The 26,496-nt window shown below is 40.4% G+C and overlaps 1 long non-coding RNA gene across 1 annotated transcript in view; it reads right to left on the bottom strand.

Moving 5' to 3' along the window:
- Nucleotides 1-211: 211 nt before the first annotated feature.
- LOC143439824 (uncharacterized) overlaps nucleotides 212-26,496 on the bottom strand; it is a 40,093-nt gene continuing 13,808 nt past the window's right edge. The window contains exons 3-5 of the long non-coding RNA XR_013107859.1: nucleotides 1,887-9,603; nucleotides 1,690-1,790; nucleotides 212-440 (exon numbers count right to left, since the gene is read on the bottom strand). This is a non-coding gene — a long non-coding RNA (uncharacterized LOC143439824). The remainder of the gene's footprint in view (nucleotides 441-1,689; nucleotides 1,791-1,886; nucleotides 9,604-26,496) is intronic.

Below are 26,496 nucleotides of genomic sequence, written 5' to 3'. Positions count from 1 at the left end.
GGCTTGTACCTTGTTTTCTGAGAGGGCTCAGAGAGCTGAGTGGGTAGCAAACTCATCATATCCTTTGGTGTTAATTGAGCCAGACACATTAACTGGAATGTAGTATCTTCTTAATGTCAGGTGTGTTTAAAGGCTGACTTTCCTCCTCTATAGACTTTGGACTAGAAAACTGGTCTGGAAAATAAATGGGTAGATGTGTGCAAAAAGTAAATCATGTTTTCATTCTTTATTCACGTTATGCCCTTTCCCATCTCTGACATCATGGCCATAGAGTCTGAAGAGTCTAGAAGTCTGTCCTCTGCTCCAGATTAAAGCTCATCACTGTAAAATTCATCAGATCTTGAATCTCTTCACACATTTTCAATCAAAGTTTTTCACACGCCAACCACAGACACATAGCTATCTGTGTTGGCTTCTTCTCCTGTTGCTGTGATAAAATACTGTGAAACAAAATTGAGGGGAAAAGGATTCATTATATGCCACAGCTCCTGCTTACCATCGACTACTGCAGCAAAACTCGAAGCAGCTGACCACATTACAACCGCAATCAGAAGAGAACAATTCGTGTGTACATATGGTAATCCTAAGGCAGTATCCAGGTCTTGGTCACCTGTGATTTCTTTTATTTGCACTTGACATTGAGTTAAGGCCAGTCTGTTGACACCTTCAACTAGATGAGCATGCCCTCACAGCACACTTGACCTGACCACCATAGGTTACACATGTACTCATTCTCCTGATTCCCCTTTCCTATGCTTATGGCTTCTCTTTCATCAACCCCCACAAGGCAAAACTGCTCTCCAGAAGCTTTCTGTGAGAGTTATAGCAGGCTTGAGCAAAGCAGCTGTTGTTATTTTTCCTGGTGATGCAGATCATCATATAGGTAAGAAGATCTGTTGCCATTAAAATACCTAAATGATACCTCTCCCAGAAGATATGACGTTGAGTTAAGTCCAGTCTGTTGACACCTTCAGCTGGATGAGCACACTCTCACAGAACACTTGACCTGACCACCACAGGTTACACGTGTGTTTATTCTCCTGATTCACCTTTCCTATGCTTATGGCTTAAGGAAACAAGGATTAGTATTGGATCCTTGTGCTGAAAGTCCTATCTGGTTTGTCTTTATAACCTTTAAATCTCTGTCATATGGCTTATTCTCAGAATCTCCCTGAGTATCTAAATCTTCAAAGTCTCCTCCCTGGTTGTCTCCCTGCCATCCTAATCCGTGGGTTTCATCTTCAGTAGTTTTTGTCACCCAAGGAAGAGCTACTGTTACATGACATCCTCAAACTCAGTAAAATGAGTATCACCAAACTCTTCCTTAGCCATAAAAGCATCAAACTTAGCTTCAAAGACATTCTCAGACAATAAGAGCACAACACAAAAAGCACAGCTGACATTTATAGCACCTTACACGTAAGCTGCACCCAAGACTAAAACACACCAGGGGTTACAAAGTCACTCCCTCCATTTAGCCTGTTTTTTATGGCCACAAGCTTTGAGTGACTGTGATGCCTCTAAGATGCAACCCAAGAATCACACTAATGTACTCTGCACAATGCTTCAGCTGTCCATCATTTACTAAACAGTGTAGACGAGTATCTGCACAGTGGTACATGTTAGTCAACGAACCACTTTTCTGTAACCTGCCTATCTTAATAAGGTGGATCTGCTTGGAAAACTTACAGAATCCATCTCCCGGATCAGAAGTGCTCTAGCCGATGCTGGATGCTGAGTTCCTCCTTGAATTCGTCAGGTTAAAGCCATGCTGTTCTGTGCTCCTGGAACTAAAGGGACCTGACTTAGGGTTTCCATTGCTCTAAAGAGACACCATGAACAAGGCAACTCTTATAAAGGATGCCATTTAATTGGGGTTAGCTTACAGGTTTGAAAGTTCAGTCCATTATCATCAAGGCGGAAAGCATGGTAGCATCCAGGCCGACATAGTGCTAGAGAAGGAGCTGAAAGTTCTACATCTTGTCTGAAATGAACCAGGAGAAGACCATTTCAAGGGCATCTAGGACAGGGGTCTCTTCTTCATAGGACAGAGCCTGAACACAGGATCTCAAAGCCTGCCTTCACAGTGACACACTTCCTACATCAAGGGCATACCTATTCCAACAAGGCCACGACTCCTAATAGTGTCATTTTCCATTAGCCAAGCTTATTCAAACCACCATAAAAGTGTAGGTATGAGTATAAATGCCTTCCAGGTCATTTTACTCAGGGACTATAAGGTTATGAAAGAAGGAATGATAGTTCCGTTAGAGAGAGTTTCTGCACATCCTCCTTTATCCTGGAAGGCTTAGGCTGCTCATTGCTATTGCCATCAGCATCTCTTCAGCCCGTCATCTCAGTCATACTTCTAGATGAGTCATGAATACTACACAGGAAGTGGGTTCAAGCCCAGTGTGTCCAAGAAAGTGCCATTTTAATATATATTTAATATATATAAACATTTTTTTCTGCATGTGTGTAAGTTCACTGCATGTGTGCAGTGTGCTTGGAGCCAGAGTTGGAATTACTGGAATTTCAGATGATATAAGCCACCATGTGGGGTAGTAGGAACTGAAACCAGGTGCTCTACAAGAACACCAAGTCCTTTTAACAGCTGAGTCATCTCTCTAGTCCTGCAAAACACCATTTTTAATGAACAATCAATACACAAAAAGAAATCTATGATGTTCAACATTCTATTTCTAATTGCTGGATAATAACTCTGCATATTTTTTTTTACTTGAAATATGCTCAGAATTTGTGCTGGAGCACAATTCCATACCACATATCTCTTTTAGGAAAAACTTACAGTAAGGAAATATCAAATAGGGAAGGAGTCACACTATTCCATACCTCCTCCCTATAAGAGTCTACTTCCTGTTGTATCTGACTGGTTTATTCTGATCAACAAAGTACAACAGGTATGACACTGGCCCCGTTCTGAGTCTTAAGAGACATTACAGTACTTACTCTTGTTTTCTTAGATACTTTCAGGTGTCACGTGGATGAGCGTGGCTGGGGGTGGGGTAGGCATGTAGAAAGATGTTGGGAGTCGACTTTTAGCAGAAAGTGGCTAGATTATCTTTACAGCCATCTGGAACCATATACCCTGAGGAAAGACTTGGTTTTCAAAAGCCTACAACAGCTGAAGCACACTCTGATATCCCACATATTTTGTGTTGCTGTTTACTGCCCCCAGCTGCAAGGCGCACATGGTAGCCATGCCTGAAAGGCATTGCAGTTCACGTGCTGTCCACATGCTATCTACGCCATACATGCTTATAAGGCGCATGTGCTATCCATGCCTGCAAGATGCACGGTGCACATGCTGTCCATGCTATAGATGCCTGTAAGGATTACATCATATCAACACCTGCAAGGCACGTGGTATCCACGCACCTACAAGGCACGTGGCAAAAGCATATAAATACCTCAGAATTCCCTTCAATAAACGAGACTTGATCAGAACCTCTGTCTTGTCTCCATTCTTCGAGTCTCTTCCCCTTTATCCTCTCTCTCTCTCTCTCTCTCTCTCTCTCTCTCTCTCTCTCTCTCTCTCTCTCTCTATACCCTGACCCTCAGACCGGAGCGGCAGCTTGGGCCAAGACACAGTGGCTGCCAAGCGTGGAGCAGAGCAGGCCGCAACATTTTGGCCCACAAAGCCAGGCAGTACGGGCCGCGACAGAAAGAGGAGTGTGAATGAACATATCTGGAAGGGCAAGCACATAGCACAAGACCCTGAGTCTACCACATATCCTAGCTGAAGCCTAAGAACCAGCATGCTGCCCATATACCAGCTGCCTGAAGATTCATAACAGAGCAATGGTACTCACATGCCAATGTTGCTGTGATAGATACTGTAGTATCATGACTAGGTTGAATAAAAATTTCATTGTATGAAAAAATTCATTGTATTATTGTTTGAAAGACCAGGCTTCCTTCCTTCCTGTTTTCCTTTTATTCTTTTTAAGACAAGGTCTCCTTATGTACTTTTGATTTGTCTGAAGCTTGATATGTGCACCAAAAGGGCCTTGAACTCGTGGAGACCTGCTTCCAAGTGCTGAGATTAACGGCCCGTGCCATCACATCCATCTGGTTCTTTCTGCAGTTTATGAGAGAAGGGTTAACTCCAGTCCTCTTCCCTTGGCTTATAGACTCTCCCTTCCAGTTCACAGAATGCCCTGCCTGTGTGTCAACATTATCTTCTTCTGTTCAAATCTGCATCCAACTTTCCATGTCTTATAAGGACATCAGCCTATACTTGGAATAGACAGATGCTAGCCTAGTGATTTTATTCAACTTAGCTGCTCCTAAAAACATCTTATCCCCAAATACATATCAGCCTGGGGTCCTAGGGTTTAGAACTTAAAGATAACTGTTCTGATTGTGTTTGGGGCATAATGAATCTTCCGACACCAGCAAAGGCCAGGAAAGATAAGGAGGGCTGATTAGTTAAGCCTAGCCCCATCTTCTGACCTGGGACGTCAAGGGTCAGATAGGCCGCTGCTGCCCTGAGTTACTAAAGCAGTCCATTGCACAACTAAAAACCTGTAATTAATTGAACTTTGGTATGCTTGCTCCTTGGTTTTCTGAAGCACACTTGTAGATACCACTGAGTTCCAAGAACTGTTCCAGCTGTACAACAGCCTGCTGAGATCAGTATACACCAAACGCACACTTCCCTGTGGCCCTCCAAGATAGGCTATCTGTGACTAATCACAGTGGTTTTATGACTTCTTTCAGGTCTCTGTGAAATCAGAAGCAATGAGCACAACATCACCTCATACAGACTGGTTTCAATCAACATGGCTGCCTACAGTCTGTGCTTCAAAACCTCTTCTTGGCCAAGTTTGACATGTCTTTTCTAAGACAGGCAAATCAAACTTACCTCCTAGCATCCTTGCATCAATAGAAAATAGGGTTTATTTATTTTTATGTCAGTGCCGTGTCTCTAAATTCTGATATTTTTTGCCAGAATATACTTAGTCCTATGAAGTTCTATTTCACGCATGTCAGAGGTATTTTCCCAACTGGGTAAATACTGAAAGGGCCAATCCTACTTTTTGATGGAAAGTACTAAATGTGTTTGGTTGTCAGATTTGACTGAATATTTCAAAGGGTATCCAGATGTTTCTGGCAGTGTCTCACAGCCCTAATGTGTCTCCCAGCCAACTGTTGATTTCATGAGTAGTCACTTCTACTGGCAGGAAGTTTTCTAGTTAATTCACCTTGACTTACATACTTTTTCCTTCCTTCCTTCCTTCCTTCCTTCCTTCCTTCCTTCCTTCTTTCCTTCCTTCCTTGTTTCTTTCTTTACCTAATTTGTGTTTAGTCACAGTTACACTTATGACTAAAAAATATTTTATGAACTTCTAGCTGGTTAAGTAAACTCTCATACTGAAAAGCTAATGCATGATTCTAGTTCTAACTAGATTAATCTCCTTCAAAAGTGTCTCACATGAATGGCATATCTTATTACCCAACTTCATTGAGAATTTAGCAAATATTAACGAAAACTACTGGGAGAATGAAGGTTTTTTTCTTTACTGTTAAAAGGGTATTATTAATATTCTAAAACATCACTTATATAAGTTAGTGTTTTATGTAATTTAATTTTTACTATTAAAAAGTTGCAAAAATTGAGGTTCAGCAGGATCCTCCAACTAAACTCTTGGATTTCTCTTACTCTCAAGTATGTCTGGAGGGTTGGACATATAAATCAGTGGTAGAATACTTGCCTGGACTGTACTAGGCCTTTGTTCTATGCTCAGAATATAAATAATAAAAATTTAATCATATTTTTCTCACCACGACTGTTGCAAACTGCTGAGGCCTGTTACTGTATTCTTGGAAGCATCAGCAGCTTCCCTGTGCGGTTGTCCGAGGAGGTGGACAGCTTTTGCCCTCTTGAGATCTTCACACTGCTTCTCTTACGTTGGCTTTAACTGGGTTTCTGATGTTTTCTATGTTCCAGGAAGTCTCCAGCTTTATCTTAACTCTAATTTAGTTCACAAGTTTATCTGGTGCTGAGACACAGATTAGGTCCTAGATAGTTTCACCTGTGCTTGCAAATTGGCCAGATAACAATATTAGGTTGTATAGATTTCCTTTGTGATTTTGTCTTTTATGCTAACAGTCCCTAGCTGGAGAAAGGTTGGTTGGCACATACTCATGGCTTCTCTGGCTGGATGCCTCTTTTTTTTTTTTCTTTCATCTTTAGCAATGAAACAGAATTCCTACCCTGTTCTTTCCTGTTTTAAATTCTACTTTTATCTCTGCAGGTTGGGCAGCATGAGAACTGCTGTGCATGCCTCCTGACCTTGGCAAAGCTCCAGCTCCTGTGGGATCTCTTTCATAATCTAATTTCTTTGATTTTTTGGCATCAACAAGGAAATTATTCTTGTTATAGTCCTTCCTGAATAGCAAGTCAATGTGCCAGGATGTATTAGACAACTTCCTCCCAAAACTTTCAAAGTTGAAAAGCCCTTGATGTAAATTCTTGCAAAAATCACCACTGGAGCCCAACTTCTCAAGGTTTCCTTAGCTTTCTCTGTTTAAGAAACTATCTTCCTACTCAACAGAATTTTCTATGGGACTGGATGTAATTTTTCCTTGGAAATGAATAAAAGATGCATCCAATAAAAGCAACCAAAATTATTTCTTTACATTCCCTGCTTCTGTATTTTAAAATAAAATAAAAATGTCTGATTTGGCTATCACTGTGACTCCAGACACCAGGTCAGAGAATATCAATCTAAATAAATTAGCTTGACAATTGTATTGATAAATGTAACTCATAGCAGCTAAAGTAGTCAGTTACTTGAATGGTCAGAATATTAAGATAGGTTTATCAAGACCCAGGTCTTTGAGCCATCAAATACTAGCTATGACTACCTGTACAGCAGATCACTATCTTCCTGTCCTGAAAACCTTTATGGGAATGATATCGTCCAAGAAATTAGGATGAACTGATGGTTTTAGAGCTTGCAAAAATATAGTGCTTGAGTGATTATCCAACTGTAATGCATCCCAACAGAAGACAACATGGAAGGAATCAACATTCAGTAGACATCTATTCCAAGCAAGATACTATTGATTTATCATGGTAACCCCCTAAGTTATAAATGAGAAAGCCAGAATTAGAGAGATATAGTATCTGTGCACACTAACCCTGTGCTCCAGTTACAGCCGGGATTGAAAGAAGGTCCTTTCAAAAGGCCAGGGCCATCTCCTCTACTCACACATATTCTTAAAGAACAAAAATAAAGAGCAAATGTAAGGAGATGGCATTCTCTCATGGACAGTGCCTACATAAAGTATACCAGAGGCTTAGAGAAGATGGTGTGAAGACTGTGTGAGACACTGTCTTCTGAATGTGGAGTCACAGATCTCTTTCTACTGTAGTTGAAGTACGCCTTGTGGGTACACTTTCCTAGACCATCAAAGACACAGCTTTGTGGACATTTTGGGATAGACCACACATATCTGCTTGTCGCGGCCTGAGCAAAATGTTGTGGCCCGGGCTGCCCCGAGTTTGGGCGGCCACTGTATCCCGGCCCAAGTTGCCGCTCTGGTCCGCGTGTTGGGGTTCAGCAAGAGAGAGAGAGTGAGGACGCACTTGAAGAATGGAGACCAGATAGAGCATGATTCAATCCTGTTTATTCTTCAGTCTCTCTTCCTAGTCCAAGTCCCAAGTCTTGAGTTCCTAGTTCCTAGTTCCTAGTTGTACTCCCTGAAGTGTCTTTCCTCTAAGTGTCTGATTCTCTCCTCTCTGTCTGACTCTCAACCGTCTGCCTCTGCCTTTTATATGTCTCACTTCTAAGCCATGCCTTTTGGTCACACCTTTAATCATGCCCTTAGGTCTTGTCTCTAAATCTGATCTCTACACTTCTAAGTCACATTCTTAAGTTACACACCTTTAATCTCACACACCTTTAATCTCACACACCCAAGGTATCTAAACCAAGATTATCAGAGTGTGCTCAGCTGTTGTAGGCTATTGTAATCCAAGTCTCATGTCAGGGTATATGGCTCAAGATGGCTGCAAAGCTGATAGCTGCTTTCTGCTAAAAGTCGGCCCCCAACATCTGCTCCTCTTAACCCCCCACCAGCTGAATTCTTGACAATTTAGTCTGTCTCTTCATGTAATCATTCCCTTGCTGGTGAAATCAGGATAGCTTTAAGGTGTACCTTGATTTCCTGGGTGAAAAGAATTAACCAAAAATTACATAAGAGTAAATTTAAGCAACATAACATAATAAGCACTTAAAGGATCATTATATTGTACCTAGAACCTTGAAACTCCTATAAATCTGTCATAGACATTAACCACCAGAACAAATGGTAATCTCATTAGATTGTCCTAGATGCCCCTGAGATGAATCATGGAGTTTGGGAGAACATAGTCTACATCATAGAGTGCCAGTTTCCATCAGGAAACAAGTCTTAATTCTACTGTCTACTAGAAATAGAGGCAGAACCAGCTGGCTGAGCATTTTTATCTTCTTAAACAGTAGACTAATAGCTACTTCCAAAGAGCTTGGTAGGGATTAGCTAAGTCCTACTTGATAGAACATGTAAGGGAAATCAGGAAGTAATTCATGTAGGGATCCATAACGTGGAGTCCCAGAATAGGTAGGTAACCTTTGATTTTACTGACCCCAGTGTTATGACAGTGGACTCTGAAATCTGTGTGTTGTGCTACAGTATACCCCCTCTCCCACCCTTCATCTCAGTCACTCCACAAGATAGCTGTGAGACAAGTATTACTGTCCTTAAGTCACAGAAAAAGGCAGAAAGATTTACCCAGGATCACAAAATGGATAAATGATTAGAGCTAGAATCTGAATCCATATCTCTTGAGTACAGACTTCTGGACTGGGGTCCCATGGCCTCCCACTCGCTTCTGAATGTTCTCAGGAAAACTATTGGTAACCACAGGAGGACGGGCATCCCACGGGTTCCTGCCATATATTGTACAGCGGTAAAAAAGAAACAGAAAGAATGGAAGAGGGGCCTTTCTTAACAGCAAGAATATAACTTCAAAGTAGAGAAAAAAGATAAAAATGAGCAATAATATGGCTTTACATGTGTCTTTCATTTACAGCTCTAAAGTCATAGAAATCATTCTAGTGATTAGTTGACAGGGTTCACATTGAGATTTGTAAATTCAAGGTCAGGGCACAGGAAAATAAACTAAGGAACCAGACATTTATACTTTACTGTTTTATTTTCTAATGTTCTCTTTTTATACACACACATATGAGCACTGAAAACCCATTTAGAGGCCAATAGGAATATTATTAGATTATGAAGAACACGTTATTGATAGGAATGTGTAGATAATTACTATGATTTTTTTCCTCTAATCCACTGTCAATAACTTACCCCCGTGGTATAAGCTGACATTTACTTTCTTACTTTTTTTAAACTCCTGGGTTTCAGCTGAAGCTCAGTTTCCAGGAACTCTCTCCCCTTTGGGGTCACTATGTACCACAGCCTCAGTATCCCGTGCCCATGTACACAGTCACACAACTCACTGTCTGTTCGAGCTGGTTTGGTAGACACTGCCCATGTGACAAAATTATATCCCTCGGGAAGGACCTGGAAAAAGAGAGAACAGATATTGCCCTCTCATGGGTGGGACTTGAAGGGAGAGGACATGCAAGCTGCCGCCACAATCACATGCTTTGCCTGAAGGTTGGGATTTCTCTGCTTTTGTCAGTGGAGTCTGTCATGCTCCTTTAAAAAAGAGTGCAGAGATCTGAAAACCATAAAACTCAGTCCTTGCACAGAGCAAGGCAGTCCTGCTGTTATCACACAGAAGTCTGAAGTTAGGACATGACAATCATGGCTTCATGAGGAGGGCATAGAGGGAGTTACAGGTCAAATATAAATATCTTTATATGAGAAGCCTAAAAGGAGTGTAGTTATCAACTGAGCTGTACTAAGATTGACTTTGGGATGACAAAGTTAACACGGTTGGTTCTGCTTTTCCTCCCAGCCATTTTTTTACAGGCCTGAGCATTTGTCAGTTCAATCAATAGCAATAGTTCCTTCCTGCTGAAGTGATCCCCTAACCCCGAAGTTCACTGCAACATTGAAGTCACTAAGAGGGTTTTGTGAGTTTGTTTGTCAGCTATGCAGACACACTGCAAGGCCTTCGGTGGGCTGGGACCACAAGTGAGTGTGTGATCCAGAAAGAACTCACCGTGCAATTTAACAGATTCCAAAAAAGGAACAAAAATCCTAAAAGAAGACTTCATGACAGTAAAAATTATGGTTGGTGAAACTTGGCTGAATTGGCTGGGGAATTCAAGTGTCTGAAAAGATTTGCCTAATATATTAGGGTTAAATTCAGTCATGAAAGGACCTATTTGAAATCATGTTGTTCTTGCAGCTGGCTAAGGGCATACTACCCCCAAATTAACCAGACACAAATGCTATTTTTAATCTTCTAACATTTGATTAAGTCAAGGGTTCACATCACTTAAGCCTAGTGTTTTATAGTCACGGTATAGACAGTAAACACTGGAGTGCTTATGATATTCTGATTAATGAGGAAATTTTCCACTTATGCAAGATGTTCTCCATGATCGGGTTTTATCTCAGTGCTTATTGAGAGTCCTAGTACAGTGTGTTAGAGTCTGCTTATTCTGTGGAAGCTAGCAAGCTGAATATATAATAATTACTTCTTAAGTGACTATAACTGAAAAGCATAGCAATATCCTAGATATATTTAAACATCTAGATTTAAGAACTGTACTTCTAAGACCTAGGATAGATAGAAAATATAATAAAATACAGGACTATCTCAAAATGGGCTCTTTATCTTCAAATACTTCTGCTTGACTATTTTAAATATGCCTATATTTCCAGATTATTGATACAATTATTAAATCTATATCTGATTTGATTTATTTTCATGGCACATTGTTTAAAGTAACTAAGAGATGGTGGCAACTCAGGATCATACTAATGGAGGAGAATCCACAACATACTCAGCCTCCTGTAGCCATCCATCCGATTCTGCCTCACTCAGTCTTAGCATTTTCTAGTTTGCATACAACTGAGATTTTTTTCCATACTTAGAACTAACTTTAGGAAGCTGAGTTTTAAAATGTGGTGGGAAATTCAAAAAAGGTCAGAAATCTAAACTAAGTTAGAATCAGCTTGGCTGTACCAAACAGGCAAGACAGGGAGAAATGGTAGAGTCATTTCTCCATGGCTTAAGAGACCAGGACACCTAATAGGGCACAAGGTTTTCAGCTATAGGTATAAAGAAACTCAATGCTGGACCAGGGATGGAGGTGAAGTAGAATACCAACGTCTGTATCCATTCTCAGGGTGGGTCCTTAAAATAGAAAGCTCTCATAGAATAACAGCTATTTTAAGGTTCTACCGTCAATAGTTCCAAAACATTTTTTATCACAGCCTGTGTTCCTGCCATCCATCTTTGATATGGTCCTATGTCTTCAGGTGCCTAGGGTATTTATTTATACCACCATCAGGCTAGACACAGTGCTGTCCTTTGTAACCTTGCCAATGGGTGAACATGTCTTCTGTCTGAATGTCCAGTAAACAGTATCCACTAGCTCTGTAACCAGAGACTCTTTCTTCGTCTCTCAGATTTTGCTTCTAATTGTTTCTGTCTTTGACTACAGAGGGCTGGCCTCAAACACCTGAAGCAAAGGTGAAAGCAGGGCCAGAGCTTGGAGGGCATGAGAGTTCATGGCTTGCCTGACCCCAGCCCAGCCTCGGGCAACCCTTAGATACCGCTTAGTGTAAGAGTATGAATAGCGAGTTCTCTCTCTTTACTCAGGCCAACTTTGGTAGATGCCAAACCCTCGATACTCATACAGCACACGACTGAAGCTACCCAGTGCCAGATATAGCCTTGGCCCTTATTCTGTGCTTGCTTGTGTTTCTTTCCCTACCTGTTTCTTCTACCTCCTCCTCCATAGTTTCTCCTAAGAGAATGTGATGGTTCATATATATTTGGCCCAAGGAGTAGCATATTAGTAGGTATGGCCTTGTTGGAGTAGGTGTGGCCTTGTTGGAGTAGGTGTGGCCTTGTTGGAGTAGGTGTGGCCTTGTTGGAGTAGGTGTGGCCTTGTTAGAGTAGGTGTGTCACTGTGGGCATGGGCTTTAATATCTTCTTTCTAGCTGCCTGGAAGCCAGTCTTCCACTAGCAGGCTTCAGATGAAGATGTAGAACTCTCAGCTCCTCCTGCACCATGCCTGCCTGGATGCTGTCATGCTCTCACCTTGATGATAATGAACTGAACTTCTGAACCTGTAAGCCAGCCCCAATTAAATGTTGTTCTTATAAAAGTTGCCTTGTTCATGGTGTCTGTTCACAGCAGTAAACGCTAACTAAGACAGAGTACTTTCTCAGTAAAGCACTTGCATATAAATTCTCATGTCAGAGTCTCTGTCTAGGAGTTTCCAAGACTAACTAAAATGCTGGTTCAATTGTGACACGCCCCCCAGCCGTAGCCAGAATTCATCCCTAATTTGTCTAGGCAGCAATTGTATTTCATTTTTACCTTTATTACAACACCAGTTTAAAAATAGGTCCTTACATTCATGATTTGGTCCCTGTTATGAAATAATTATCTTGCCAAAATCCCCATGCTCACATTCTAACCTCCAATGTGTCTGTATTTTGAGATAGCACCTGTAAGGAGGCAACTTAGATTTATTGGGGTTAAAAAAGGGTTCCTAAGCCAGTGATACTATACCAAAAGGAAGAGATTCAGGGATCCCTCTTTCCCAGAATGCACAAAGAAAAGGTCTTTTAAGGACACTCTAAGAAGGCAGCCATTCGAAAGCCAGGAAGAGAGGTCTTTCCTGAAGTCGAGTCTCAAGAGAGTGTGATCTGGGACTTCCAGTCTCCAGACCCCAGAGGAAATAATTTCTTCCTTAAAGCCACCCAGATGGTGCTGTTACACCAGCCCTGGCTGTCATGCATAGCTCCCAGGCAGGACGTGAGCTCTTCCGAATAGAGCTCATGTTTCATTTTCTTTTGTTTGAATTGCTACATATTAATTATACTGAGTAATGAGCTAAAACTACGATTTTCTTTCATGGTGCTATTACAAGCCAGGGGCCTAGGCAAGCACTCTTCAGTTGAATTACTCTCCAGGCCTCCAGATCATCCTTGCAACTTCCTCCTCAATGTCTTATCAAAGTCTTACAAAATGTTTGTTTAATTTGCTGGAACCTAATGGAAAAGTGGAAGATAACTATGTTTCATTATTTTTAATGAAAATATTTTAGAATTTAAAGTTGTCATTAAACATATGTAAGAGAGATTGTCGCACAAGGTGTTTATCACATACCATACTCACTCTGCATTCTATGGTACTAGCTCATTGTTCTCAAATAAGGCGCAGTTAGTACAAGAAGTACTCATTGACAGTGAGCTCTTTAGAAAGCCAACTGGGGTAATTCTGACCCATCCATGAGCTGAAACAGTAAGTGTACACACCCAGGAAAGAATAAAAACTATGACCTCCCCATTCACCTCTAAGTCACAGACCATGCTAAGCATTTTAAAGGTATTGAAAAACATATAATCAAAAGTATTCAATACTTGTCAAATAGACACTAGGCAATGTTTAATGACAAAAAGGCAACAAAATAGTATATAGAAGACATATATGTGTGTGTGTGTTACATATATGCTCTGCATTATATACATATATTTTGCTATGTACACATATTCGCACATATATACATATATGCATATGTACACATGTATGTATATACATATATACACATATACATAATTCATATATCACACATATACATATATACACATATATAATTCATATATACACATACACACATATACATACATACACATATATACATATAAACATACATATATACACATATACATATTTATACACACATATATACACATAAACATATATACAAATGCATATATACATATGTACATATGCATATAAATATATATATGCATACATATACATATGTACATACATATGTATATAGCAAATATATATTACATACTATATATACTACATACTATTCTATCCACTTTTTTGTCATTAAACACTGCCTAGTGTCCATATGCACATATATATATGTTTATAGCACCATATACATATATATATGTGTGTGTGTATACATAGCAAAAAAATCTGTGTACATAGCAATATATATGCATATATACATACATATGCATATATATATGCATATAGCAAAAATCATTAGGATGTTGCAGTCCTGTATGGCCTTTTCTAATTGGTGAGATATGGAGTGCTCTCTGTGTCTTTCTTTATGCTTTGTCTTCTCCATGATGTTTATAGTAAGCATACAATTTTGGAAGACATGAGGAAAGCTCTTTTGAAGTTTCTAGTCCTATCTACATCCTATGAGCTCAACCTACTCCAACAATCAACAGCAATCATAAAGCAACTAGGCTTATGGACAGAGAAATAATAAGGAAAAGAGCCAGTCTGCCTACTGTGCTGCCGAACCACGCTTAGTCCTCTTACGTCAAGCTGACAGGAGGAGGTCTCACCTGACTAGGCGCAATCCTGCAGGCGTGGGCACAGGGCCTGGAGATGCTTTGAGCATTAGAATCAAGATGAAAGAAACTGTGTATGACTCAATGAATTGCAGAGAAATTGGCTTCTGAACTCTATGAATTCTATGAGGCAGGCACATCTAAAGCAATGGATTATGATAAAAATGCGGTCAAGTACAATCCTATAACTCTGTAATAGTTTCTTATGTATTCTCACCAAAACCACGTTTTTAGGCCAAAATACTTTAGGCCAAAATTCATTAATATGATCATGCGCTACCAACTCAAGTGCACCCTTATTACCTCCATTGGCTATGTGAGAAGTTTACAAGTTAATTTGCAGAGAGGACTGACTACTACGCCTGATTCCATCGTGTATAATTCTTCATAAATCACTTAGGAAATTCTACTTTCTAACATCAATGTTTCAGGGAAATGTCCAAGCCTTGCCTCTTCAAAACTGGCCCTCAGCTAAGCTTCATAGCAGACCTTCATGTGTCTCCCTTCACACTGAATAAAAATGTAAGACAATCTAAAAGCTGGGCTCCATAAGTACCTAGCAGACCTTCATGTCACATCTTACTACCATAGATTAATATTTCATATACACTAGCACTAAGAAAATGGTCGGGCACACATTATTCTTAACTTACTAATAAGCTAAAGTTATCCTCAGGCACCTCCAGGACAAGCTGTAATAAGAGGAGAGTTCTCCTCATCCCTATGGGTATGAGTTTAAGTGCCTGGAAGATATGTTTTGCATATGAGAAGTCAACAGGAAAGACTATTTCTCTTCTACCTGGAGAAACTATTGAGTGCCCAGATCTCAGAGAACCCCTCCCATCCCCACACCTTATGCAGGGTTTGGCAGCTTCATATGCTGGGTATCACATACTAGTGAAACGAAGTTGTTCAAATTACCACTTAGATTGCACTTGTCCCATCCATCCATCCCGGTGGTCTTCAGAGGAAACTCTGAAAGGAACACAGATTAAAAGCAGCGCTAACATGCCACCCACATCATTTCCAGGGTTAGAAGCCAGCCAGCTAAAGCATATTGGCTATCCTAAAATAATAAAAACAAATTAATGCAACTGCCCCAAGGGAAATCAAGTTCCACTTATGGGCAGAGTGGTAGGAACAGCTGTTAAAACTCACTTGGTTGGAATCCCATAGTAGCTTCTTAAGCATGCTTTTCAAAGACTTCGGGTCACTCCTATGAAAAACTCAGTTAAACATTAGTCACCTGAGCAAATGTCAGTGGAGGACAGAGAAAGCACATGAAATCTGCATAACATGTAAAATTGCAGCTGGACCATTTGCAATATTTATTTTCCAGTGGACTTTGATATACAGACCTATTAGTTTTAAATTTTAAGATGGTGGAATTCATTAAAATTCCATACAGCCTTTCCCCTGAAAACTCAAAACCCCCAAAGCCTTTCCATTTAGAATGTGAAACCCCAAACGCTCCACAGAGTGTGCTTCCAATAGAGTTCTAGGTGACATCTGAGAAATTTTATATCTGGCTACAATTCCTATAATAAAACTTCTACCTAAGGAGACAAGAGTGACTTAAACCCTCTATCACTGGTCAGAGAGATGGCTCAGTGGGTGAAAGCACTTGCTACCAAGCCTCTTGACCCAAGTTCAATCCCCAAGACCTATGTGTTGGAAGGAGAGAACTACATCTTGAAAACTGCCCTTTGACTTCTACGTGTATCCCATCACACACACACACACACACACACACTTGCAGAAGTAAGTTTTAAAACTAAGTTACCTTAAATTTTAAAATAAAATCAATGGTCTACATCCTTCTCCAAAAGGATCATTCTGAAGGATTATAGTTACATAAATGTTTCTAGAAGGATCCCTCTAATGTTAGTGACACAGAAGTGCTTCTGACAAGGAATGAGCCCAGAGACTATCTCCCTTTCTTCATCCTTGTATAAAGGGCTAACTTTCTTTAGATGTCCGAGGCATCCTTTGGCTTTTGAGCTTTAGAGACTAAAATACTAAAAGTTGAGCTGGTGAGATGGCTCAGCAGTTAAGAGCACTGACTGCTCTTCAGGAGGTCATGAATTCAAATCCCAGAAACCACATGGTGGCTCACAACCATCCATAAGGAGATCTGATATAGTGGCAATTGCCAGGATTGATACCATTGTAGTTGGCAGGATCCAATTATGTTGGCAAACACTAAAAGGCACAAAAGATTACTATCTAAGACCAACTGTCCTGACAGGCTTCCATGCTTCCTTGACTACTGACAGAACATACAGAGGAACACCAAATACTTCCCTGCCTGAGATAGTGTATCGATCTCTTGGGAACTGAAAGGTATATTGTGCCTTAGGAGCCATGGACTCTTACCTGAAAAACCTATGACACACACACCCTCAAGGCAGCTAAGCCAGGTCAACTCCATGGTTCCCTGCACAGGTGTCTATTAATAAAACCTACTTTGTTTAAGTATGGAGCTGTGGTTCCAGTTCAGTCAATGGGCTCTGCGCCCCATAGCTGGTCACACATCCATCTCTCAACCAGTGGGTGAGAATAGATGTTGACTTGAGAGGCCAAATCTCTTAAGTTCAGACTCCATTTTAGAGAACTTGCCCTAAGTTTGAACTCAAGTAAACTCACAGGCTGGTACCTGGTATTAGTTTCCAAGTTGCCCCCCAACAAAGTCCAAGCCTAGCTCCAGTCTCTAAGCTAATCCCCAACAAGACCAGAGTTTCCAGGTTACACCCTCAACAAGACCAGAATCTCCAGGCTATTTCCCCAGGTTACAAGCCCACTCCCTGCCTAACAACTACCAATGCAGAGGGGAGCAGAAATTAAGTTTATGATATGATTCTCAGCACTAGCCAATTATGTTCGAGGCCATAGTAGCTTTCCAATTACATGCTTGCACACTTATCCCCTGCCATTGCTGCTTACTATAAATCCCTTCCCTGATAAATATTCAGGGCTTCCCCACTACCAAAACTGCCCCGTGTGATGGGGTCAAGGAGGGGAGCGAGTTAGCTCGAATACAATAAAGACCTCGGTGTGAGTTGTCAGATCAGCTCCTGTCTGTTTTGGGGGGCATTACTAACACTTCCCAGGAACTACTGACTGGGAGACCTACCAGAACTGCTTATCTAGAGATAAATTCTCTACAAGAAAATGAGGCGCATTCTCAAAAAGGGGAGCTGTATTGTAGGTAAAACAATCAACAAGCACCCACCCTGTCATTGAACACAAGGATAATGTAATCAAAGCCATTTCAAGAGGGCCTTGCACGGGTTCAGTTTTCTAGAGTCCTGAATTGTTTCTGAAAGCTCTGCTACTCCATGGGAGGAGTCAGAAATTCCTGAGAGTAGCATCCAGTCTATGGCTTTCAGCACAGGTACACATGAAGACTTTCTGTGGATGAGCTGTTAGCAACGGAATCTGTGTGTGTGCTAGTGCACATGTGTATCAAGGATACGAGTCCACCGAGAAGTCCAAGAGTAGAGAAGCCTCATTTTGAACCTTTACTACAAGGTGTAAATTTCATATCTATAAGAAACTACTGCAAAGAAAGGCAAACACCCAAGATGATACAGACTCACTTGCTTTTGTTAGCTGCTGAGTCCTGACCTCGGTACTTTTGAGCCTTGCCAGAGTACAACAGAGACAGCCACCTGCCCAAGGCCAGTTAGTTGTGTTCTGTGCATCTCGACCTCCTTGGAGGGAACTGAATTTAATTCCTGAACATATTCCAGATGCTAAGGCTCATATCTCCAATCCCCACGGTACCTGCTTGCTTTCATGACATCTCAGCATTCTTCCCTAGGCTTATTTTGCCTCTCGTGGTCATGGTCACTAGCTCAGGGATTGGTCCCTTAGGATATTTTGGGCTGACAATCTCTCTTGCTTGCCCGAGGAACGCTGAGCTGCTGTTATTCCCTTCTGCACCCCAGCTAGAGCGCTGGCTTTATTTCCATCCTGGTCTGTGACTCTGCTTCTTTTCTCACTTAGTCGTTTAACAAATTGAGTTCATCATTTCCCCACCCTGGAAATGCTGCTGGGACAATACTGTCTCACAACAAGGCGTTGACCCAAGCTTGCACATGTGTTTTATGTGGACCATTGGGAGCAGGTAGGGAAGGAAACCAAACACTGATTGCACCACCACTATGTGTCAGTTATGTCTCTATGACCCTGGCTACTTGTTACTCAGTTCCTATCACCAACTCAGTGGTTTGCTTCCCAGAACCAGCCATCCTTCACTGTCTGTCAAAACATCACAGGGTCTGGCTCCACTTCATTTTGGCTTAATGAACCACCTCACTCCCTGCTGAGCCCTTCACCCTACTTATCCTGCCTGACCCATGTCTCCTTCCCTGCCCTTGTTCTCAATCACTTCCATCCTAAGAACCCACTTCAATTCAACCGCCCTGAACGCTGCATACAGACGTATTTTTTTTCCTGCTTCTATTCTCTCTGTGGAGAAGCTCTGACTACATCCCAGATAGTTCTGAGGGAAATAAATTCATATCCTTCAGGGGCTGAGACTAACTTCACAGAGAAAACACATGGACCTCAACCAGATTCCTAGTATTCTTCCTGGCTTGTTTCTCTAAAACTAGCCCCACTTGTTTGAAATCCAAGGCACACTGAAGTGGCTGTGATTCTCCCAAGAGGATAAAAGGGAATTGATGTGACTTATCATTCGAGGTCTTAGGACTTCTCTGCTCTTCCTGGCCTCCCATGTGTCCTTTCCAAGCTCCAAGAGGATTACTAAAAGATAAGTTTCCAAAACATGATGAGGTGATTCTCAACGGACTGTCAAATAACAGTGTAATAAGTGCACAGAACCAGCAGCAGCTCTAAGGAGACCTCTCTGAGCAGAGTCTGGGTTCCTTCTCTGTGCATGGAGGTTTCACGTGCACAAACCTACACAAGACTTCACCGCATACACTTCCAGAAAAATTCAATGTCTAAGGTGTTATGCTGCCTTCCCCCTCCCTGTATTCCAAAGCATAAAAACTGTTAGAGAAATAAATCTATTTTTGCAATAGGATTCCTGGTGTTAGGTTCTTTGTAAGACAGGTTTAGTCCTGGCTGAGAAAAATCAAAGTGTTAAGTTCCTAAAAAGAACTGTGAGAATTTGGAGTCAAACACCTCACCTCTCCAGGGCTTGAGGTGTTAGCACAAGGTATTTCTACACCCCCTCTTTTCAACCACCCCCAACACGTTAAGATGAGAAGTGAGAGCCAGAAAAAGAGAGTTCATCTTTTAGGGAAGTGCTGGTGGTCTCTTGGCTTCATATATATTTAAAAAAAAAAAGTACTCCTCTCTGCAGCTCCCCCTACTGGAAAGATGGACTTTTCTTCCCTGCATCCCAAGGAAGGTGACAGGACAAGAGTCTGTAGTGATGTTTAAGGAGCAATGGGGCAGTCAGCCTGCAATTTGCAAAAGCATGGTGGACTTGTGAGGGTAGGCTGATGTTTCATTGCTTTGTAATGATAGATCCACCACAGAGCCTGACTGAATCATCTGCCAAATGCTTCTCCAGAGAGAAAGAAAGGACACCAGGATACATTAGTACAATGAAAGAGCTTTGGGGAGATAGTCAGGACACGTCCTATACCCATCTATCAGAGTGTAGTCCCTGAGAGGCTGTAGGTGGTGGGATTCAGAGGAGGCAAACAGAAGGTGTACACAGGGCCTGTAGCCATCCACTGTACCACGACATCAAGGAGAAATGGATGACTTGGTAGAGAATGGCTAGATGATGTCACCAGCTACATACTATGGAGTGGGGAGATGACAAGGATGAAGATAGTTTACTAGTTATGTCTTAGTAATCATCCAAACTGTAAATACTTAGTAAGCCTTAAAAATGTGTGCAAGAAGAGACTTCAAAACTCACCTGAGCAGTGACAACTAGCAGAAACAACGGAGTCATTTTCCACATTTTTTAAATATACTTTGATATACCTTCTTTGTAATTCAGGGGAATTTCTCACCGCATCTTTAAATTTTTTACACAGACCATTGCCTACCTGATAGTCGCAGGATCCACAGCCATTGTGATTTTCAACGGCAGGTTCTCATGATTAACTGTTTCCTACTTTTTAGCTGTCGGCAGTTACATGTGGAGAGATGTTTAACAGACTCTCCTGGAAGGAATAACACACCTGTTGTGTGTGCAGCTTGCCAATGTCTACAGCATAAAGACTAACTGTGGCCATTTTCAAGCTGCCAATATAACATTGGGAAAAAATGGAATTATAGAAAGACTGTCACAGTTGTTTCTCAGAAACCAGAGCATGCCATCTAAACATCTCACAGAACTGAAACATGATGTGGAAATCCACTCATTCTTTACCATTGTTCAACTTCAAAATGTTTGATTATAAATATATATATATATATATATATATATATATATATATATATATGTGTGTGTGTGTGTGTGTGTGTGTGTGTGTGTGTGTGTGTGTGTTTGTGTGTGTGTGTTTGTGTTTGTGTGTGTGTGTGTGTGTGTGTGTGTGTGTCTTCTCTCAAACAATTCCTAATGGTATCAAACAAACAAACAAGCAAACACGCTCCTGTGAAATTTAAAGGGGCAAGGAAATACAGAAGATGAGAGGAGTCCACTTCATCGGGAGGAATCTCAATGGATCAAGCTAATTGTATAGTAATTGACACATTTTAAGGAGAGAAAACAACAGTCCCAGTAGCTTCAGTTGCCTGTCCAGCAGCACATCCTCAACCCAAGGCCTTTGAAGTAGATTTACTGGTGCTGGCTTATAAAAGGGCCAATAGGTAAAAGTGCTAGCCACGACAGCCTGCATCTAATCCCTGGAACTCACTAGGAAAGGAAAAAACTGACTCCTGAAGTCTGTCCTCTGACCTACACACACACACACCACCACCACCACCACCACCACCACCACCACCACCACCACCACAACCACCACCACCACCACTGCCACACCAAACCTGCACCACACAAGCTAATAAAATAAATAAAATAAAATGCCTTTATCAACAGAGGGTACTAATAGAATTAGCTCACTTCTGCACTCAGTCATCTTACCGGTTGTTTATGGAAGCACAACTGTTTACAGCACACACTATAAATGAGATAAAGTCAGGAGAAAAAAAGAATCTAGAATTCTCGGGCCAAAGAAAGAGGTGCCACGTCCCCCCAAGATAGAAAGTAACAAGTCTTGGATGCCCAGAGATCTAGTATTAGCAGTTTCCAAACTAAGATGTCTACTGGGGTCTCTGTGTACATTCAGATCTTCAGCTGTGGCCCAGATGGAGAGGAAAATGCCCAGAGCACAAGTAAGGTGCTCTCTCTGAATGCAATAAAAAGATTACATTTAGCACTCCTATTTCTTGGAGGAAAATGCCAGAAAGCCATACTGTTTTCAATCAAAACTAACAACAAAGAAAGACTCAACGGTGTGACCTCAATTTCACAACTACATTAACAATTCAAGAACAATTTCGAAATCATCTCCGAGTAGAAGAGTTTATCACTGGCCCAATTCAATTACGTGTTGAACTAAGGTCAAGTCAATTTAAAAAAAAAAAAATAGCACAGTGAAGACTCTGTATTCTCATAAAGAACTTGAGTCGAAGTTTCCTTTGCTTTTGATGCGCTGTGTTTACACAGTGATTATGTCCTTATGAAGTTCAGTGAGCAGCATGAGGTCAAACCAATTAAACGAAAACACGAAGCCCTTCCTGCACTGGCTAGTGTGCCTTTCCCTAGCTACAATCTTCCTACTCAGTCATGAACGGAATCACAGTTTGGTGTGTTCATTTAAAAGTCTTACTCTGCTACAATAAAAGGGTTTATTTATAAAAAGTGTCACTTTAAGCCCTTTTAGGTGCATGTAATACAATTCTACATCATCAAAATGGGAAACCAGAGTTATGTTATTATATTTATATTCACAATTTTTTTTGGTCATAATCTATTCTCCTCTGTTTCATAGACAAGCAAGCAGATGGTGACTGCATGGGTGGTGATTGATAGATAATAGATAAATAGGTAAATAGAATCAAGAAATGCGAAAGTTCCTATACAGGACTCTATCCATAATTAAAGAGTTTCTTCAGTGAAACAGAGAAACTAGCTTAAGAAATTTTCAACCCAATGTTGCCCAGATTTGTGGAAGAGAAAGCCTACCCAAGATTTTCTGAGGTTACACAAACAGAAGGTGACCTCAACACTCAAAGCCCAACTCTGAGTATGTTAAGAGTTTATAGCTGCCTCCAAATTCTCCTCTGGCTCAAGTAGCTGCAGCAGTGTTCCCTGAGAACTTATTAAACAAGATAGGGCCAACCAGGGACTCTAACAGTATAGCAGCAGTCATCTTAGTTTGGCTTTATGGATATGGCCCCATTTGGGAAACAGATGACCACCATGTACTCAAGGAACTTTCATAATTGTGAGCCAAAGTAGGGCAGCTGCAGGCAGGATGGAGCAAGAGGACTATTTTAAGGATTCCCTGAAGCTAAGCTTCAGATGATGAGGTCCAGCTTTGTCACACTGGCCTGATGGGGATGTGCTTTAAAAGACTTTAGGCTAACTCAGAAAACTCTGAGCAGCAAAGGGCTCTGATTCTGCATATAGCAGCTGCAACCATGCTTCCCAGAACAGAATGGGTCCTTTCAGCCACTCTTATTTCAATTATGAGGCTCTGTCACTGTCATCTTAGAGTTGGAAGTCAACACTCCTGACCTAGATAAAGAAATTCATCTGGAACAATTACCTCCATAACATATGTAGCAGGTGACAAGTTGGTACATGAAAACTGTTATGGATTTTGAGATGTAAAGCTATGGTAATTGAAAAACATATGAGAAAAAAGTCAAATAATAACCGAAGGCATAAGCTATCAACTTTTATGTAATTTTTAAATGCTAATATATAGTGTGCAAGGAACAACAGGAAAGCAGAAATACAAAATATGTATTATTTATGTCTGTATTTATTTACTTAATATGCATCTAATAGATGCTACATACTGCACATAGATATGAGAAATGTAATAAAACATCTTTGTTGATGAATGGATAGATAATTGCAAGATAGACAGATAAATAATAAGTAAACAGAATCAAGAAACAATTTTATTTTCATGGACCTTACATTTTTAAGAAAAATTAATAAATTATTAAAATAATTTTATGTCTTCATGCTCCTATATAAAAACCAATGGTCATCAGCATAACCAATGACAAGCATTTCAGGTAAGCGGAGCAAGGCCTCTCAGAAGACATGATATTTGAGAGGTGATGTCAGTATAAGAGCATTTCTAGTTTCAAAACCACGAAAGGGGGATGATATGTCTGAAAGTATTCCACTGTGGAGTTAAAGCCATCACAGTCTATAATTTCAGACTAGAAACAACATAAAAGATTGCTGTTTGTATCTCTTGAAATATTTCTCTTGAAATACGTATCTAGAAATACGAAACAGCTGCCATGATGTGAGTAGTCCTATGCAGAGGCCCAAGTAACAAGAATGAGGCCCTAAGCCAAGAGCCATAGGAATAAACATGGACCGGATCTTTGGGCTTGGCCAAGCCTTCTCACTTTGGTGGCTATTCTGCTCCACCTACCTAAGCTTCACTAAAGCTCTTGAACTACAGAAACTGTATGATCACGACCACTTGTCTAATCTGGCTCAAATGGTCTTTGACATTTGAAACTCAGGGTTTTAGATTTGAGCACTAGCCTCCCAGTTTTCTACAGACCTTACTTATACCAGCTCTGCCATGCCCACTTGACTCTCAACAGTGACATCCATGCAGATAGCACCTTTAGGACTTATCATTCTGACAGCAAAAAAAAATGTATATTGTCAACAACTGTACCAAGCAAATATTTTCATACTGCAGACAAAAATACATATGGTTTTATAATAAAAAACTATTTGAGAAGGGCATGTGATGTCCAAATTTCACGTCAACACCTACCCCACATTGGCATCTTGCAGGCTGTAGGACATCCAACTTTCAGGAAAGATTCTCATTGACTTAATATTTTCCAAAATTTAGCTAATTATTCATCTCTTCTTCTTTCTATCCACCAGCCAAGTTCATTCTTCAAGGCATTCACAGTATCTGTGGCCATACTATGCAAACTTTAAGAAAGGTTTCAATTAAGACAACAAACTAAAATTGTAAGGTTTGCAACATTGTCATCTCTGTTGGACTAACAGAGAGATGAGTTGGAACCACAGGTATCTTGTACATTTCTATAAATAAAGAGAGAGAGCCCTGCCTAGCCTAATGTCTTAGAAATTTTCCTTGTTCAGAATCAATTCTGTGAAAATGGCTACATCACCAAAAGTGGTCTACAAATCCATCACAATCCCCATTAATAGTCCAATGATTTTATCCACGTGACTAGAAAAATAATCCTAAAATGTACATGAAAACAAAATAGCCTGAAGAACAAAACTCATCCTAAACAGAAAGAACAATTTTGAAGATGCAACAGTAGCTTCAAAATTGTTCTTTCTAAACAGAAAGAACAATTTTGAAGATGCAAAAGTTACGCTATAGACCTATGCTAACAAAATCGGCATGACACTGCTACAAAACCAGACATGTATACCAATGGATAGAATAGAGGAGACAGAAATACACTCACCTGCTTAATTTTTTGACAAAAATGTCTAGTTGGGAAAAAAAACTCATCAAGTAGTTTTGGGAAAATGAGAAGTCCACGTGTGAAAGTAACACTTTACACCCCTATCTCTCAAGAATCTGCACAAGAATCAGTTTGAAATGTGTCAAAGACCTGAAAGTCTGATCCACTAATGGGAAACAAAGGCAAAATACATAAGCATTGGCAAAAATATATTCTGTCAGGAATTCTAATAGTAGAGAAAATAACCCCCAAGCATTGACACTAGGTTACGTGACATTTAAAAGCTTCTACATGGCAAATAAAAATTTTGGCAGATTGAAGAACCAAGAGAATAGGAGGAAAAATCTTTCCCAACTATACATTAGACAGGGGGTTAGTATCTAGAATACATAAAGAACTGCAAAAAAAAAAAAAAAAAAAAAAACAATTAAAACCAATTTTCCAATCTGTCAAGGAGAAGAGGATACCCTGGGGGGAGGGGTATTGAAATCCATGAAGCAGGAAAAGAACTCTTGCAGGAGGGAGGGGCCAATGAGAGGGAGCCGAAGCGGTGGGACAATAAACAGCAGCAGGGGAAGAGGCCAAAGAAGAACAAAGTAGATCTGGAAATGCCGCAGTAAATCCGTGGCTGTGTATGCTGTCTAGACACTAATTAGTAAAGAAAAGGGTATTTCCATGCCTCTTTCTGTACTACAATCCATTGCCAAACATGGGTGTATAGGAACTCATTCCCAGAAATTGGTAGGTGCAACTGCTACCGCAACTTTTAGTCTTTGCCAAATTTCCCCTACTGTCTAGCTGGCACCTAAGTCAAGAAAGCATGGCTGTTTAGATGCCAGTCTCTAGAAAATGGACCAAAAATATCAGAACAAGAAAATATATAGAACAAAAACTAAAAGTGGGTATAAACTTATTATGGCGATTGACTCCTTGGATATTAAAAACACGATTCTCATAGGAATAGTTTCATATATTCTAAGTTGTCTGCAATCAAAAAAATCCCATTATAGCAATGTTTGGTGAATGTAAACAACACAGTTATTACAGAAAACAGCATTTGAATACTTCAAAAGTTAAAAATAGAACTACCAGCCACCACACTTGTGAATATATAGCCGAATTAAATTAAAGCAGTTTGCCAAAAAGTTCTTTTTCTCCCCTGCTTAATGCAGCACTACTCATAAATCTAAGATACAGACTCAACAGAGGTATTTATCAATGAGTGAATAAGGAAAATTTAATATTTATACATACATATATATAAATCATAATATCATACAA

Source organism: Arvicanthis niloticus, chromosome 27 (genome assembly GCF_011762505.2).
Source record: "Arvicanthis niloticus isolate mArvNil1 chromosome 27, mArvNil1.pat.X, whole genome shotgun sequence".
In the NCBI taxonomy this organism is placed as follows: domain Eukaryota; kingdom Metazoa; phylum Chordata; class Mammalia; order Rodentia; family Muridae; genus Arvicanthis; species Arvicanthis niloticus.
Note: the sequence above shows the minus strand (reverse complement) of the source record. Positions and strands in the feature narration are given on the sequence as shown.